Source organism: Spinacia oleracea, chromosome 6 (genome assembly GCF_020520425.1).
Source record: "Spinacia oleracea cultivar Varoflay chromosome 6, BTI_SOV_V1, whole genome shotgun sequence".
NCBI classification, from domain to species: domain Eukaryota; kingdom Viridiplantae; phylum Streptophyta; class Magnoliopsida; order Caryophyllales; family Amaranthaceae; genus Spinacia; species Spinacia oleracea.
Genome location: NC_079492.1, coordinates 112,889,240 through 112,900,679, shown reverse-complemented (window position 1 = coordinate 112,900,679; position 11,440 = coordinate 112,889,240).

Below are 11,440 nucleotides of genomic sequence, written 5' to 3'. Positions count from 1 at the left end.
CTAAAGAGAATTCTCCGCCTAAAACAACCAACAAATATTCCCAATCAATTTCTAATCATTCGCAATTATAAAAAAGCATTCTAAATACATCCTAAACATATTTAGAACCTTCCACAATATCTAAAATTGAATACTCCCTCTGTCCCGGAATACTCGACCCGGTTTGACCGGCATAGAGTTTAAGGGACTTGAATTGACTTATTTAATTTAATAGGTAGTAGTTGATAGTGGGGTATTATTTTAATGTAGTTAGTGGGAGGTGGGTTAATTTAATAGGTAGTAGTTGATAGTGGGGTATTATTTTAATAGCTTTGTTAAACTGCGAGGCAAATGACTCTAAGATGCCCCCCAAAGTCATTTGCGTCGCAGATTAACAAAGCTGCGAGGCAAATAACTCAATCAAGTGCGTCGCACATTTGTTAATCTGCGACGCAAATGACTCTGGGGGCATCCCAAGTCATCTGCCTCGCAGATTAACAAATGTGCGACGCAGTGCCTGCCATATTCCTCCAACAATATTTCAGATATGATAGAACCCTACATTAATTTCGCCGCTCAGCTCCTCACTTTCTCTCTCATCCTCTTCCTAGAAACTCCATTTTCAACGGCGACTTCACCTGAAATCTCCTCTAACCAACCTATCTTCATCTCGATCTCGAAATATAAAACCAAAAAACCCCAAAAGAGATAGTGCGGGATTGAAAAAACAAAACCCAGCACCAGAAAACCCCCAAATCAATTGGGCGGTGACGCAAAACCCAGCCAATCAACCCTTGCAGCGCCGGTGTAATCGCTTATACCCTCACCGTCGACCACCGGCCTGCTCTTTCATCTCTGTTCGTCAGCGGCCCCAGCACCCCAGCCAGCCACCAGCACGAAGCAGGGTAACTACGAAGCATCCCCGCAACACTTGCGCGATCCCGCGCGCTTTCCTGGCTTGTGCAGCCTTGCTCGATAACCCAGAACCTCTCGCCCTCCCTCGCATCCTCTTAGAAGATGGGCACAACGTAATTTCTTCATCTTTTAATTAGATTAATCTGATTGATTTATTTCATGTAATTACTCATGCATTTTCGTAATTTGGTTCCTCTGAACTGCTGATTTTTGTGCAATTGGATTCAAAGGAGAAAAGGGGGGTAATTGAATTCAATTTGATTTTGCGCTTCTGTAATTTTTGCTGCAGGTGTTTGCATTTGTTGCAGCTGAGTATGAAACCCATAAACATGTACTGAATCAGGTAATTAGCCATTGCTATCTTGTGATTAGTAACTATAATTTTTCTTTTTGGATCTTAAACCAGAATAAGTTTCTTCTGAAAGAAATTGTACCAAGCAGCTGAAGTCAAAAAAAATTGTTGTTGAATTGTTTATGATATGCATAGATTTAATATTTCTATACTTTGAAGTTCATTATTTATATTCTTTGTGAACTATTATTGTTCTGGAAGCGTTTATGTATGACCTGCTTGCCTTAGGAGGGCTGTTTAGGACATCCGATTTTTCAGATGTGAGTTTCTTCGTAGGATAAATCACTTCGTCCACAACCCAACCCACCCACCCAAAGAGTTCCCTAACTTATGAGGTTGAGTTTGTTGGTAATTACATCTGTGTCTCGAGTGATAAGTCCCAAAATGGATTGATTGTAACATTAAAAGATAAGAACCGTGAATATCTACATGGGGGTGATCAAGACACTTAACCGTGAATTATTGTCTGTTTAGCTGCAAGGCAGCAGCTTTTAACAAATTAGTGAAAGCTAGGCAATCAGTTGTCCTGCTGATCCGCCTCCTTATAATATTTCAGATGCTCTTAAGTCTTAACATTACGGAGTACTCCTTATTGTTACTTGTTCATTTTATCAGCTGCGCATTCTGTACTGCATGTCTGCATATGCCTACACTGAAAATAGTTGGAGACCCTTGATCCAATACGAATTGAGTAGGTCTTCTTGTGCAGGTTAATGCTGCAGGTGCAGGTGCTATAGTTGGAGCTGCTATTGCTGTTGGGACTCGTAGCAAGAAGGAGATTGCTGGGATGGCTGCTCTTCTTTCCATTCTAGGAGCTGCAGCTGATTATTCCAGGACTGAGCTGCAGCTGCTCTTCTTTTTGTCTTTTATTTTCAGTTTGCCCATATGGTTACATGATTGCTTTCTTGTTGAAGTGATTAATTTTGATTCTAGGTTCTTGCCTAGATCAGTTATTCTGTTAACACTTAACACTAGAGTATGAGTCAAGGTGATTATACAGTTATGCTTGTATCGAATGAGTTAAGACAGCCATATGTGGCGGTTTGCCTATTCCCCAAAAGAATATATTGTGTCTGTTACAAGTGTTTGGTGCTACTTTCAGCCACTTGGAAGCCTTTTCCATCTCTAAAACGTACTGGTGTGTCGTATTCAGAACTCACATTTTTGCTCTGTTGCTCGTTGCCTTGCTGAACTCACTATATAATAGGTTTCATTTTAATATATATATATATATATATATATATTAAAATGAAACCTATTTTTTTTACAAAATTCAAAGTCATTTGCGTCGCACATTAGCTTAATGTGCGACGCAAATGACTTATTTTTTTTGGCGCCAAAAGGTCATTTGCCACGCACATTAAGCTAATGTGCGTGGCAAATGAGAGTTATTTGCGTCGCACTTTTGTGCGACGCAAATGACTTTTAGTCATTTGCGTCGCGACCTTTTGCGTCGCGCAATGTGCGACGCAAATGACCTTAAATGTGCGATGCAAATGAGTCATTTTCCACTAGTGATACAAAATAGAGAGCCCCTCATCATATCTACCCAAGAGAGAAAAATTTCTAGGCCTCCTACATGCAAAAATCAATTCAAGACATTCAAAATACATGAAAATGATCCTACACATGCCCCTAAGGTAATTTCAAAAGAAAAACTTGAAATACTTACATGAATTGAGGTAGGAAAGGCAAACAAAGAGCATAGAACGAAAATTTGGGAGCGAAGTGCAAGTGAAGCACTCGGCCAAAACCCCCGAAGGAGTATATACAACCCACGCCTGCGCTTGGCGCAAGGCCGGCGCCAGGCGCATCCCTAGCTGTTGGGCGCATGTGAGAGAATCCCCCCCCCCCCGCACGGTTCTCGTACTGATTGTACGTACTTTATTACTACGGTTTTCTGCACCAAGCATCAAACATCAAGTCATGCTCTTTTTTGGTAAATACAAGTATCTGTCTGTTTCGGAAACAAAGGCAGATAAATATCTCATGCATCCAAACTCCTAAAAATAAACGGAGTCGGGAAAATACTCCTATCTGACTCAGGTTCCGGGAAAGTCAAGAATATCAAGCATCCAAAAAAGTAAAAATTCCCCAGCGGATATTTAATTATATTCCTCAATGGATTACCTTAAGTATGCCTCAAATGGAATTTCAAGCAAGTTCAAGCACCCAACAGACTCAACCCAGGGTATTCAAAATTCAAATTTTTTGATGCCAACCTCCGTTCCAAGCAAGGTTCAAAAAATTTCAAACCGTACAATATCTAAGTCATCAAGCCAGTCCGAAGGCAGACCCGACCGTTTGTTTTTTTTAACACTTGTTTTATTCAGGTACCGTCGTGCAAAGAATGACCTTGATTGTAGAACCTCTTGATCGTTCTCTGTCCCATTTCAAAAAATTTGACTTGCGCTTTCCTAACCGAACGCTCAGTCAAAGTGGGGGTTTCTGTAGACACCTAATTTGTGTCTCCCCTTAGGGCCAATGAAAAAACCATTATCCTAGTTTCAAAGGTTGGTGTAACTCCGAGTGTAAGTCCCAATTGCTAAAATACAATGAATTTACTCCAAGTCCAATCTTCCAAAGTCCAATTCCTAAGTCTGTTCCCATCCCGTAACTTGGTACAAAAATTCAATTCCAAAAATACAATTTCGAAATCCAAACACAATCGCTCAAAACAAATACCAGCATCGGTCTCCGAAGCCTATTTCCAATCAAGATGCCATTAAGTAATTCAAATTCGGGTGCCGACTCACAAAACCGAGCACCCCGGGCTCCGACCCGTAAAACCGAGTTCAAACTGTACAAAAATCTCAAAAGCGACGCATTCAAGTTGTAAAAATCCAAACTTTATTCTCCAAGCAAAGCATCTTTTGCTAGAGTCTAAAAGGGCGATTGTCCTTTAGGTGCCAACGCGCCGAAAGGACAATCGCCATTGTCCTCCCTTTGTCAACTAGCTCTGCGCCAAGCGCATGCTAGTTTGGCATTTTCTAGTAGCTTTCCTATAAAAACCCCCTAATTTTACACAAATGGGGGGGGAGAGAGAAAAATCAGACATCAACTATAACGTCGTAATGTAAAAATCACTTCCCGTAGTACAATTCTCTCCAAAAATTAAATCTTCCTAAAACCTACAATTTCTAAGCATTTAAGCAATTGGGAAAGCAACTTGGAAGCACTACCATAGCAAAATTAGGTAATCCGAGTCCCTAAATCTCAATATTTTGAATTTTATGACTTAATCTTCAAAAAATTTCAACAATCCAATGATGTTTAGTGGGTTCATAACTTATGGAAACTAGGATTTGTACAAGAGGATTTACCTTTTAGGGTTTCATGCTTGAATTCCCCTTAAATGGTCTTCCATACTTCATTTTCAAGTTTCAAGTTGCAATCTTTAAGTTTTTTTTTTCAATAAAACATGATTAGGAAGTTGAGGCTTTCATTCTTGAAAGTGTTCATTACAACAATCATCATGCAAATCTTCAAAAAACCCAAAATTTATACAAGTTCAATGATGTTTGAAGAAATGCAATTCCTTCTTCAAACTAGAACTCATGAACCATTAAGTTTCATGTTCAAAATGCAATTTTCGTATTCAAAGTTCAATGATGTTTAAATGGGAAAATTTTCCCTTTAAACTAGAACTAATTTCAAGTCATGGAGCATATTAAAGGTGAGGTCTTTTAACATGAAAAGGTCTAATCTTTAAGAACCAACCCTCCAAATTTCAATATTCAACTTCAATGTTCAAGTTCTATATTCAATATTCAATTTCTATTTCAATGTTCAAATAAAAAATCAATGATACTTTTTAATGAAGCAACCTCATTTTAAAGTGAGATTTTTTCAAAAGTTGAATCCATGGGGAACCAAACAATACTTGAACAAGTGTTTCTCGTTTGGATTTTCGACATCACTCATACAATTTCTATTATTGCAACTTCAATTATTTATGCTTACATTGCTTATATTGTTTGCTTTAAATATTGCACCTATCAATTTTGCACCTTTACCATTCATTTAATTTGGTTTACTCCTTGTCCATATATTCTAGGCGGTGATGTATAATTTTACTTATTGCACCCTTTATTTTCTATTGTGATGTTTTGCTCCATTTGTTATTGCTTTCATCACCCAACATGCTAAATAAACAATATATAAGTTCTAATCACGCTTAACAAAGATACACTTTGGACAACCAGACTAGGTTCCCTTAATTGGACTTAATTAATGTGATCATGTACAAATTAGCAAATTCGTTGTTCTAAAAATGCATGCTCACCATCCTAAACGTAGTGTCATGATTAGGATTATGCACGAAAATGATCCTTGTCTTGATTAAACCAAACTTGTCAAACCTTTGAAATTAAGAGTCTCGTTCCCTTACCCGAGTCTCTATGCGATTTCAAGTCCTAGTCTTATCCCGAGTTATTTGGTCTTTCCAAACCGGACCCATAAACTTGTTTGGTGGAGACTCCGTTGTAATTCAATATTCAATAGTTGTAGGTGCAATTTCTAACGTATTTTGCGTAATTTGAATTCCGATTTCCGAAATGTTCAAACCAATTAAAGTCACTAATCCGAACTTTGAATTTAACTCTGCAAGCTTTCTAAGATAGAGACTGGGCTGCTTATCCCAATACTAGGAAGTTTGTTACTTGATATGTTTAGCTGTTTGGAAATTCACCTGTATCTTAGAAGTCTAAAAAGCAGGGAACTATTTCTAGAAGTTCTTCAGAAGCTGAGTATAGAGCTATGGCTGCAATTGCTTATGAGGTCACTTGGCTGGTAAGGTTACTTGAAGAGGTTGATGTCACCAACTTAAAACCAGTCACTCTACGATGTGATAATCAGTCTGCGATACATATTGCCAAAAATCGTGTCTTTCATGAGAGAACCAAACACATCGAAACTGATTCTCATTTCTCTAAGGATAAAGTGTTGGAAGGTCTCCTACGGCTAACTTATTTGCCTACACAATGGCCAACTGGTTGATGTAAGGCTCTCCCATCTGTGTTCTTCATACTTTGTGATTGATTTGCTACTTATTTGTTGATTTTAAGTACACCACATTTTGATAATGACGTGTATTTGAATAACTATGGTTAATATAATAAGATTCAAAGTCAACGTCATGGTTCGAGTTTAAGGAGTGATATGATAAACATAATTATTGGGTAGAAGGAGTCTACTAGGCTAAATAGTAAATACGAAGTACTTGTCTAGTTAGGACAAGTCATACATTTGAATGTTTGATCTGTATGATTAAACTGTTTAGTTTAAGTTCGTTCGACTCTAAATTAACTTCCCGATTTAATTCGTTAGATCAAGCAGAATCATACTTCGTATTTCATGAACTCTAACTTATACGGAGTATTATAATTTTAGAGATACTGATACCTTTATTTATGCTCCATATTATGTAGAATAAATAAGGGACAAAAGAGTGGGCAGGGTACAGAAAGGATATAGGCTAGTTAGCTAGCGTGTGAGAAAGCAAAGTTACATAAAACATAAATTGAATGCTTCTACAATCTACACAGAAACGTGGGACACTCTCCAGAGTCCAGAGTCCAGAGTCCAGAGAAAGACAATTTTAGCTGTACAGTCCAATCACTCCCCATTCATCACCCTCTCTATTTTTCACCACTACTGACGTATGCAACCCCTGCTATTTCATTCATTCAATTTCTTCAATAATTTATAACTATATTTAATCTTTACATAAATTCGACTTCATTAATTCAATTTAAAATTAACAATTTTCCAGTGGCTTATATTATCCCCATAACTCGATGGCCAAGTCTTTGGTGTACAACTTAAAGATCAATGCTCCTACAAGTTTACTCAGATCTCTCAAATTTCCCATTTGAAATCGGGGTATTATCAAGTCAACTTGATTTAATCTAGTCCAATATGTTCAAATAAGTACAGATGTCATAAGATGAAGAGATCGCATTCTATAAGATTAATAAGAAAAATGAACTTCATTATTCATCTTATAACCAACATTTCCTGGCTAGCGGCAAACAATATGTCAATATGCCATACCCTGATCATTGGTCAAATCTTTGGTGTACAAACTAAAGATCAATACACGGGTTCAAGTACATAGTTTGTTTATTTTCCACAAAAAAATTAATATTAAAGTAAGAAATGAGTTTTAGTTCTAACAAGTGGAAAGAAGTTGCAATCAGCTCTAAGCCTCCAACTTATCAATTGAATAAGGTTTAATTAGAACCAATGAATTAAGGTTGTTCCGAGTATGGAACTGGGGGAGCCCTGCCTGGTGATGTTGCCCTGTCAGACAGAACGAACGTAAGCTAACCTCGGGGGTTTAACCGAGGAAACCCCCTCCGATGCCTAAGTCAGCAAATGAGATAATACTCTAGAGAGAGAAAGTAGAGAGGGTTCAGAATTGTACTTGTATTGAACGTGTCCGCAAATGAATGGGGACGGCAGTATTTATAGGCGTACTATTCAGTACTTTGGCCTATTCAGATGTTGCCGCGTGTACGCTAGTGATGTACTTGTTGTTTGTCCTTTTGCTTAACGACGTATCTATGTTGTCGTCTAGCAGGTCGTTTCCCCGCAGACCTGAGGGTCTGCGCGGTTCTTGAGGACTTGTGGTACTTTCAATAGGTACTTCCTGCGGTTGCTTTGCTTGATCTGTCTTATCAGATGTCCGATGGTCTGCTGTGACATGGATGATCTGCTAGGTTACTTCTACTCTGTACAACTAGTCCCCAAGAGTAGGGCTGACTACTTGGAGTTAGACCTGCTCTTTCTGTGTTTTTTGGCTGCATCCTGTACCACTAGTCCCCAAGAGTAGGGCTGACTACTTGGAGTTAGACCTGCTCTTTCTGTGTTTTTTGGCTGCATCCTGTACAACTAGTCCCCAAGAGTAGGGCTGACTACTTGGAGTTAGGCCTGCTTTTTCTGGCCATAACCTGCGCGTATTTTTTTTTTTTTTTTTTTTTTTTTTAACTGTCGCGGTTTTACTGTAGTAAATAAACGTTTGGAAGGAAAGTAAACCGTCACGGTTTATTACGCCCCACGTGTCCTTCATCCAGGTAGGTGACTCGAAGGGTCTTCAAATCTTGGCCGTTTATTTCTTCTTTTAAATATGGGTTTCAGTCACTTTCTTCTTCTTTCTCCTCTTTCTTACCTTCTTCATTTTCTTACTCTCCTCTAACTTCACTTCGCTTCGAACTCAATTTCACCATTTTCCGAGCGCTCTAACTCCAAGTTCTTTGCTTTCTTGTGTTTTCGTGTTATTCCGGCGATTGCGCATCCGTTGGTGGTGGCGTTTTCTTCTGAAATTGTCGAGGTTTTTTGGGTTCGCGTTTTTCTTCGAGGGTTTCTAGTCCGCCATTGTTGAACTTCTCTCTTCGCCCTTCTCTTTTCCAGGTAATTCTTTTGCTTTTTCCTTGTTGTTTTCTTTGGTTTTGCATGTACATTCAACTGCTTTAGTAGTTTCTGCGAGTTTTTTGTGGTATGTGTTCTTTCAGTGAAATGTGGGAGTGTTTGTGTTTTTGGCTTCGCCATTTCTGCGCTTTTTGGAGCTTTTCTTCTTCTTCTTCCTTCTCTCTCTTTTTTTTTTATTTTTTTTTATTTTTTTTATATTACATGTATATTTTTATGTCGTTTTGCTCTTTTTTCTCTGTCGTTTTGTATTCTGTAGTGCTTTTTTTACGTTTTGCCTTGACTTTTCTCCTTCTACCCTTTGTTTATTCTTCTTTCTTTCTTCTTTTTTCTTTCAGTCAACATGTCTGATACCTCTGATAGTGCCAACCCTAGTAGCCCTGGGTATATGAGTGATTCCTCCGAGCCATACTCTCCTTCTTCCCCTTCCTCTGTCTCTTTACCCTCTGATGAAGAGGCTAGGACAATAGCAGAGAATAGGACTAAGTCTATGCATGATGTCATTTCTCGTTCTGAGCCTGCGGTGATATCTATCTCCAGTGGTTCTTCCTCTGGGGGTGGGTCCCCCGTTGTTGGCAGGGCTACGCCTGTTGTGTCAGGGCCTACTCCTGCCTTTCGTCAGCGTCTTAGAGAACTGCGCCATGAGCATTTGGCCAGTGCGGTTCGATTGAACCCTCCCCCTAATGCCCCTGTTGGGCTAGACATCCAACCCCTGGCAGAAGTAGCTTGGTTGGACAGTTTTGATCAACTAGACGAGCCTTTTATTGGGAGTATTGATGGGTCGTTGCATGTTTACCGCAGACGTTCTTCGATGGCAACTGGTTCCGGCAGTGCTTCCGGTGACGCAGAGCGTCATGTAGAAAATCCCATCCTCGAGGAGGTGGAGCATCTGCGTCCCTTTCCTCTGTATGTTGAGGAGGATGTGCCCGTTGGTCCGACCGATGAGTATCTGAGTCCTGAGGTTTCTTTTAGCCCTTTAAATGCTGCGCCAGACACGGACTGGCTTAAGGCAGCTCGCCAGCATGACTATCCCGGCGTTGGAAAGGAGCTTTATGCCTTTCCTCCTGGGTATGAGTTGGTCGTTCCCGCAGACGATGCCCGTATTACTGCTCCTCCTCCTGGTCATATTGGGCTGTACTCATACCATTTGGATTTCGGTCTGCGCTTTCCCCTTGATCCAACCTTAGCCAAGTTTCTGAAGGCATTCAACGTCTGCTTGGCGCAGCTGCATCCTTTCGCTGTAAGGACTCTAATTTGCTACCTCTGGGTGGTGCGCTTCAAGGGTTTCCCTGAGACCCTTTCTCTGTGTAAACGGCTGCATTGTGTCCGAAGCAGCGATAACAAGGAGGGAAGCATTGGTTGGTTTACCACCTACACTGCTCGGGGCAAAATGACCTGCTTGGGCAATCCCACTGGGCAGAGGGATTGGAAGGGTCGATTCTTCTGGCTTCGAGTTCCCGTTGACTTTCCTCTGCCTCGCACCTTTGTCTCTCCAAATGGCAAGATGGAGGGTGTGGAGGTTCTGGTTGGTCACAACTTGGAGGACGCTGCTTATGAGTGGTTTGACTCAGTAATTAAGCGCGACGTGAACGGGAAGGACATCGGCCGCGCCCCCAAGAACTGGCTGCCTCAGTCGATGTATATTCTGCGGAATGATGTTCTTTCCGCTATGCACTTGTGCAACACTCATCCTCACGGTACATTTTTCTTTCCTTTTTGCTCTTTTTGTTTTGTACTTAGCTGTTTTTCTTCTCTTTCTCTTCTTCTTTTTTTTTTTTATTTTTTTTTATTTTTTTATGTAACATTTTCTTGTGTTTCTTTGTCCTGCTAGGTCGCCAACACCTTGATATGAGCTCCCTGGGTTTAACTGCTGATGGAACCCCCCAGACTAACGAGCCAGCTGAAGATCCCGCCAACGCTTATCGTACTATAGCTGATGTTGTTGGCGGACGCAGAGCAAGCTCTCGACGGACTGTTCGAGGGGGGAGTTCTGCTGCTAGCCGTACTGCTAGAGGTGGGGGCTCTGTGGCTAACCGCACTAGCAGAGGGGGAGGCTCTGCAGGAATAGTTGCTGGGGCGAGCACCTCGACGCCGCGCTCTGCCCCTGTTTCTCGGGCTGCACCTTCTATATCTGCCTCTGCTCGGCGTGGTCAGACCACTCGTGGAGGGGGTAATATTGCGGGCCAACGTCGGCCTCGCCCTGAGACGGAAAGCGTTTCTGTTGACGCTACGCGAACTGCCGCAGATCAATTGCGATCTGCTCAACCTGATCAGGTCGTGAATCTATCTCCGAGCAGGTGGAGATCGTGACCGAAGAGCGGGACGTCCCTTTTGTGCAGCACCCAGGTAAGCGCATTTGCACTGGGGAGGGTTCTCGCTCGCAGGAGCAGGCCCAAGCTTCTGCCCCTGCTAATCAAAGTACTACTTCTCTCCCTACTTCATCTGCTGCTCTTGCTGCTTACTTGGAGGAGGAGCTGAGGTTGCCTGAGTCTTCTGTTCCTTCTTTTGTGAACATTAGGAACAGAGAATTTCTGGAGAAGGAGAGCATTGATGTTCGCCCTGCGGTGAACCCTGAGTTGGCTGCCTGCTTCTCCCCTGCGCCGATTAGCGATGACATCTTTGTTCCTCACTGGGATGTTAGAGCTAACGAGTCTTTGTATGCCAGCTTCCCAGAGAAAGGCGGAACGTTGGCATACTGGATGTTGAAGGGATTAACACTGCCAGCCGACCGCCCTCTTGAGCGTGTTTATACCCCTGGGGCTAACG